General features: G+C 45.2%; 1 protein-coding gene across 1 annotated transcript in view; it reads left to right on the top strand.

Moving 5' to 3' along the window:
- Positions 1-6091: 6091 nt before the first annotated feature.
- LOC125033632 overlaps positions 6092-7500 on the top strand; it is a 12131-nt gene continuing 10722 nt past the window's right edge. Inside the window, exon 1 of the mRNA XM_047625302.1 lies at positions 6092-7500. This exon is cut by the window's right edge and continues 387 nt beyond it. The gene's annotated coding sequence lies outside the window, so the exon portion shown is untranslated.

Below are 7500 nucleotides of genomic sequence, written 5' to 3'. Positions count from 1 at the left end.
CGAACACTGCAACAACTCCCCCATCATCAATGCATACTAGTACAGTATCAACCCTAATCAACAACCAACACCCAGGAGACATTTCTACTCTCCCAACATGCTCAACTTCAACACCTTTACTCCCACAACCTTCTTCATCAACCACCCCATCTCCCCTTATTGCCCCCCCCCCCCCTCAATCCTTTGCCCGTTGTTGTCGGGGGGGGGGGGGGGGGGGGGCTTAGGAGACGAAGACTGAGACCCAATGATGGGGAACTCCTCAACCTTGGGACTCAGCCATTGACTCAACAAATTTTGCATGGTCTTTTTTCCTACTCATACTTTTCGTTTCAGTTTCTTCCCCCCCCCAATCCCTTGCCCGTTGTTGTCGTGGGGGGGGGGGTAGGAGGCGGAGACTGGGACCCAATGCTGGGGAACTCCCCAACCTTGGGACTCAGCCCTCGACTCAACAAATTTTGCATGGTCTTTTTTTTCCCCTCCTACTTTTTCGTTTATGTCCCTTCACCAACCCCTTCTACTATCCACTTCCTAAGGTGTGAGAGCCGTGCTGAAAGGATGAAAGGCTGACTTTGTGCCAGTCCTGAACGGCCTGAGGGAGCCATGGGCACGGTATTCCCCTGCTTTAGTTGTCTAGCCCTTACCCCTCAAGGGACCCTGAGGGGTGGACCGTTTCTCTCCCCAACATACTCCAGGCTTATCATGGCCAACAATTTTATACCATTATTAGATAGCACATTTATTTTGCTTTTAACCATTAACCATTAACCATACCATTATTAGAGGCAATGAGGCTTGCCTCTTCATCAAATAGCTCCACCAATTCAAACACGCCCGATTCCCTGACCCCAGGCTCTCCTTTGACCACGGCTCTGAACACTACAACTAATACCCCCTCTTCAATACCCATAACACTACCCCCCTCAACACTACTCCCTCCTCCACACGTCCCCGCACTTCTACTACCCCCACCTCTACAAGAATCCTAAATACTCTATTTAGCCCAGCCAAATGGGACCGATTTTTCGTGATCCCTCCAACAGCTCCCTACTCTAAAAACACCCTCCTCTTCCAGCAATGCCTCCAAAAACAAGTAGGCAAAGTCTCTTTCCGTAGCCGACCCGACTACTCCCGTCTCGTCACAGTAACAACTGAAAACCAAGCTATAGCGTTAACAAAACAAACTGATCTATGTGGTAATCCCATCCCTACAGAACCTCATCCAACCCTCAATACTTGCACCGGAACTGTCTCTATCTCCCCAACAGATTGCCCAATCTATGACAAAGAATGGTCAGATTGTGGAGAGGACTTACTCGCCTGTCTCACAGACTATGATGCAACATATGTACAATGCTACTCCATTCCTCCCTGAGGAAATAGTAGAAATCCATCAACATTGCCAAAATTACTTTCCGTAGACATGACCTTCCCTTTAATGTTTACATAGGTGGGGAATCCCTACCTGTCCGACCATACCAACCTCCTCCTCGTCAGTGTCAAAATTGTTGGCGTTTAGGACACCCAGCCAAACACTGTCATTCCACAGCCAGATGCCCACTATGTGCCCAACCTGGCCACACTCGATCAAACTGCTCTGCACAATCACTCACATGTGCAAACTGTGGTGGCCCCCATAATGTATTTAATAGAGGCTGCCCCACCTACAAATTTGAGTCTGAGGTAGCAACTCTCAGATTCAGACTTGGACTCACTCTACGTGAAGCTTTTCTCTTACCCCCTACTCCAGTAATGTTGCTCACTCTGCCAATCCCCCTACCTTCCAAGCTCCTACATCCTCTCCTAAACCCAGCCCCCCTCCATCTAACTTCCCCTCTTCTACCTCCTACCTTCCCCAATCAAATTCTTTTGCCATCCTAAATCCAGACACCCCAATCTCTACTACAGCCCCAACACCTTCCCCTCTCCCTCCCCGCACAACCCGCAGCAGACAGAATAAACGTTCCACCCCCTCTTCCCCTACCTTACAATCACCTCCACTTTCTTTTGCCCCTATTTTTCAGACACCAGACTTCTCTCCCCCCCCCCCCCCCCTCACAAGAAAACCTTTATCTCACAAAACTTTGCAACCAACCCCATTACAGAAACTACATAATAGAATCCCAAACTGATACTCATCCACCTTCAAATTCTACAACTCCCGCTCCCTCCACACTCAAAGTGACTGCCGATATCCATCCTCCTCCTACTCATTTTCTTCTTACACCCAATCCTCCTACCCCATCCCAACAAAACCCATCCCCCCCGACTCCACCCCTACCTCTATTAACCCTCCCACCATCCCCTTTATCCCTTCCACTCCCTCCTGGATACACACGTGAATCCCTCATGTCACAAGTACCCTACTCCCCAGACCCTCTACCTCCCAACACCCCTCCTGATACAATACCACCTTCCCAACCTCATTCTTTATCCCAACCTCTAGCACCTTCCCCTTCAAATTCTCCAAAACGTTCTACAATCGATATCGCTAAATCAACGAAAGTATAACTATCTTTCATTGGAACATTCGCGGTTTCCGCTCTCACAGACCTGACCTCCGACATATCCTCTCCTCTTATAACCCATCCATTATATACCTTCAAGAAACTTTTCTTACACATTCTCCAATACCAATCCCCAATCACCATTTTGTTTCTTCCCCACACTCCCTTTATGTCTCGTCCATACTTATCAACCAGAAAACACCTTATGTCATACCTCCCTTTCAAACCACTGTCTACTTCTCCCCTCCCCACCCCATTAACTTTGTTGCTTTTGAAAACCTAATTTCCCAACTTCAATCACCTTTCCTCCTAGTAGGTGATTTTAACTGCCGCCACACTCTTTGGAGTGATTCTATCACCAACACCAGTGGCCGAGCTCTAGAGCGCTTACTCTCCACAGCTGATCTTATTATTCTAAATACAGATCGCCCCACACACTTTGATACACGCACGCAGTCATTTTCATGTATTGATATTCTCTCTATGCTCCCCTTCTCTTCATTTAGATTTCCACTGGTCAGTTCTAGACCACTTTCCCTATAGTGACCACTTTCCAGTTCTCCTATCTCCAACTTCATATGTACCACTTCCTAACTCCCAACGCTGGTGCTTTGATAAAGCTGACTGGCATACCTTCACTTCACTCTCTACTATTCATACCCCTCCATCCTCCCTCTCATCCGTATTAGAAATGATACAATTTTTCATAACTACAATCCCTCGAACCTCAAGACCCTATACCTCCAAATGTGTTCCATGGTGGAATTCTGATTGCACTAAAGCACTCCGTGTAAAACGTGCAGCCTGGAACAGTTACCGCTACAAACGAGGTACCCCTCATCAACTATCAGCTCTTATCTCCTTTAAAAAGAGCATCTGCCTGTCTTCGTCGTACAATCCGAAATAGTAAAACAAATAGCTGGCGAATTGTTTCCTCAATTACATCCTCTACATCTATCTCAAATGTTTGGCGCCGGATCCATAAACTATCATGCAACCCCCCCCCCCCCCCATCCAGCCCCCGTCCTCCATTTTCGAGATCTAATGAACTGGGTGATTATTTCAGCCAGGTCAGTAGTGGCTCTCACCTTTCTCCACAATTCTCTTCTATTAAAACCATCAGGGAACGTACCCCCATTATCTTCACCCTCTCCTCTGCTGAGTCCTATAATGCTCCCTTTTCTTCCTCTGAACTCAGTGCTCCCCTAAAATCGTGCCGCAACACTCATGAAGGCTCTGACGGTATTCACTACCGTATGCTCCGACAACTCCCATTTTCTTCCTTATCCTTCGTATTTCAATTTACAACCACATATGGACATCAGGAAATTTTCCTTCTCATTGGCGAGCTCTTATCCTTCCCTTCCTGAAACCCAATAAATCGGGTACCCTCCCTCAAGACTATCGCCCCATCGCACTAACTAGCTGCTTATTCAAACTACTAGAGCGAATGATTAACTTTCGCTTAATGTGGTATCTTGAATCCCACAATCTTATCTCTCCTTCCCAGTTTGGTTTTTGCCGTGGAGAAGCTGACCCCCTTGCTCATTTTGAGACATATATTACATCCGCATTTGCACGCCATGAATCCGTACTAGCTATGTTTTTTGACCTAGAAAAAGCATATGATACGACATGGAGGTACCATATTCTCCAACAATTGTCCTCTCTAGGCATACGTGGAAACATGGGTGTCTTCATAAAGTCTTTCCTCTCCCAACGCACTTTCCAGGTTAAAATTGCCTCTGCCACATCATCTTTCTTTCCTCAAATTGAAGGCGTCCCACAAGGCAGTATGCTTAGTACCACCTAATTCCTTCTTGCTGTAAATGGCATTGCCTCAGTTCTACCACTAGGAGCCCGGTCATCACTTTATGTTGATGATTTAACCATCTATGCCTCTGGCATATCCATACCAGATCTCTACCAATTTCTTCAATCTGCAATATCATCAGTTTCCTCCTGGGCCACAAACCATGGCTTCCGCTTTTCTACCTCCAAATCTTTCTCCATCCTTTTCTCTCGCACACGTGTAGGTCCTCTACCTTCACTCTTATATGACACTCCACTCCAACACCGTTCCTCTGGTAAATTCATAGGCGTCATTTTTGACTCCAAACTATCCTGGCGAGACCATATTCTTTACATCAAAGAAAAAGCTCGTCGCCGTCTCCGAATTTTACAAACCCTATCCCATTTATCCTGGGGCTCAGATCGAAAAACTCTCCTTCATCTTCATGTCACCTTAATCCTCTCCACTCTTGATTATGGATGCCATATCTACTCCTCTGCCTCAACTTCTTTCCTTGCGCATCTTGATACAGTCCATCACTGTGGTCTTCGCTTAGCCCTAGGTGCCTTCCGCTCCTCTCCAGTTGAGAGCCTGTACACTGAATCAGGTATACCATCTCTCTCTCGACGCCGTGCTCTTCTCTCTCTCCGATGTTATGCTCGATTCTACCAACTTCCCCTCACTAAACTAACTATCCCACGATCCCTACTTCCTACCTTTGCTTCTTCTCCACGTTTACCTACTCCTTTCTCCACTCGCATGGATACCCTCCTCTCCCATTCCCCTTTTCCCCATCTCCGACCCTTCCCGTTCTCTGTCCATTCAGTCCCTCCATGGCTTATACCTTGCCCCCATATTTGCTCCTCTGTCTTCCCTGACCCACCAAAATCAAATATTCCTCCTACTGTCCTTCTCACCCATTTCCTTGACCATGCCTCCACTCATTCCTCCAGTATTCACGTCTACACTGACGGCTGCAAAAGATTACTGCAAAACCTCCGGTGCTGGTTTTGCAGTAATCTTCCCAACTCGTAATTGCACTCCTTTTTGCCTTAAAACAGATTTACTCACTCCCCTCTTCCTCTTATACAATTTTTACTGACTCCCAACTCATTAACTCTCATAAAGTCAATACACACTACAAACCCCCTTGTTTGTAAGATCCAGATCTGGTTGTTCTACCTGTCCAAACGTCATAAAACAATAAAATTTTGCTGGGTACCCAGCCATGTTGGAATCCCCGGCAATGAACAGGCAAATACTCTAGCACGCTACGCTGTTATGTCCACATCAAACCAACCACGTTTCTCACATATCCCAGCCACGGATTATTACCCACACTTTAAGACCTTCTTGTATAATCGATGGCAATCTTTTTGGTCAAGTCTCCACACTAATAAATTACATACTGTAAAACTGTCAATCTCCTGGTCAGCTCCATTCCATCGGAACAAACGTTGGGAGACGGCTCTCGCCCGCTTACGCATTGCCCACACCCGTCTAACTCCTATCTGATGTCACAATCCGATCCACCCCTTATGTTCCTTATGTAATGTTCCTCTTTCAGTCCCACATATTCTATTGTCATGCCCACGTTTTGAAGCAGCCCGTACCTCTACTTTCTCCCTATCCTCCCTACATAGACATCCCAACTTATCAGATATCCTTACAGAATCTCACACTTTCTGCTTTGACAGCTGTTTTCCTTCCTCAAATGCATACATATCCTTCACTTGATATAACCCCTTTACATTACCTCATCCGACCCTAACCCATTCACTCACCAATTCCTTAACCCAGCTTTAACAACTAATCACTAACCCAACCACCCTTCACTAACATTAACTATAGTGCTACATGACCTTAGATGTCTAGCACACTTATTTTGCTTTCAACCATTAACCATTACACAATTCAAAATAGATGCGAATATAGTAAGTAGGGGCTGCCTTGCGTTTCGTTGGAAAATACGGGATACTTTAGTGCGATACAAAGAATACGCTCAAACGGAACGGGAACTGTCTGTAACAATACGGTGACGCTCAAATGTAAACATTGACCCACTGTATCTCGCTACAGGCCATTCCGTTGAAATTGTGCGCTTCGTAGCGCTGCGAAGTGCCCAACGGAACGCAAGGCGGGTCGCGGGCACGAGTAGTAGTAGTTTTCTCAGCTATGACATCGACTTCGCAGTTGCCTGCGATCATACCCGCCTGTGTGGACAAGCCTTTAGGTAAACAGCCGTTATTTGTAGGCTTGTTCATGACATTATATTTTCGCTTGACCCCCCAATCCTTTGCTCTATGCTGCCGGGGGGGGGGGGGGGGGAGCTTAGGATGCGGAGACTGGCCTAATGTAGATCACTCTACCTTGGACCTTCAGCTCTCGCCTCAACTAATTTTGCAATTTCTTTTCTCCCTCTTTCCTTTTCCTTCTCTTCAATCCCTTTCTTCTGTCCCCTTATCCAAATCGTTAACTGATATTTACCCCTTTCGCCACAATACTTTACCATATTGCTGAGTGAGCTTTGATGTCTGGCATATTTATTTGTTTTGACCGTTGGCCATCCTGGAAATCCACAAACATCGCCTTACTGAACTTTGCTCTACGAGAATTTTCAATAAACCAAATTTTTTTTTCGCGCGGGTCTTTGGATACAAGTGGTCATTAAAACCTGTTCACAAGGCCTCCCCACGTCAGGAAATATTTGTGGTTATGGACTTAGGTTTCACTTTCATTTCCAATTGTAAATATTAATGATTGAATAACTATATGGAGAGAAAATGTGTGGTTACAATAATTCATCAGTGTAAAAAAGAAGGCAACTGACAAGATATAGTTGATTTTAACATCCAAAGAGAGATACGTACACTGAAAGTAATACATTGTATTAATACTGTATACAAACGAGTAATGTGAGAAAAAGCGATGGTGTGTTATACCATCGCTTTATATAAAACTAAGTTGTAATAGACGGAGGCTAATTGTATATTCGCCTGTGTCACTGGTCATTTTCATCGAAATTTTGCACTGATTATTCAGGAAACCTTTATGTTTATGGGCATGTATATTTCCACAAGGTCTTGTTTAAAAATTGCAGACCCAGTGACGTAATAATTAATCTGGATTTTAAATATGTTTACTCAATATTGTCTTACCTTAGTATAGTGAACACATGAATATTAATACTTATGACATTTGAAT

This window comes from Penaeus chinensis, chromosome 16 (genome assembly GCF_019202785.1).
Source record: "Penaeus chinensis breed Huanghai No. 1 chromosome 16, ASM1920278v2, whole genome shotgun sequence".
In the NCBI taxonomy this organism is placed as follows: domain Eukaryota; kingdom Metazoa; phylum Arthropoda; class Malacostraca; order Decapoda; family Penaeidae; genus Penaeus; species Penaeus chinensis.
The sequence above is the reverse complement of the archived record's forward strand: the minus strand, read 5'-3'. Positions and strand labels throughout refer to the sequence as shown.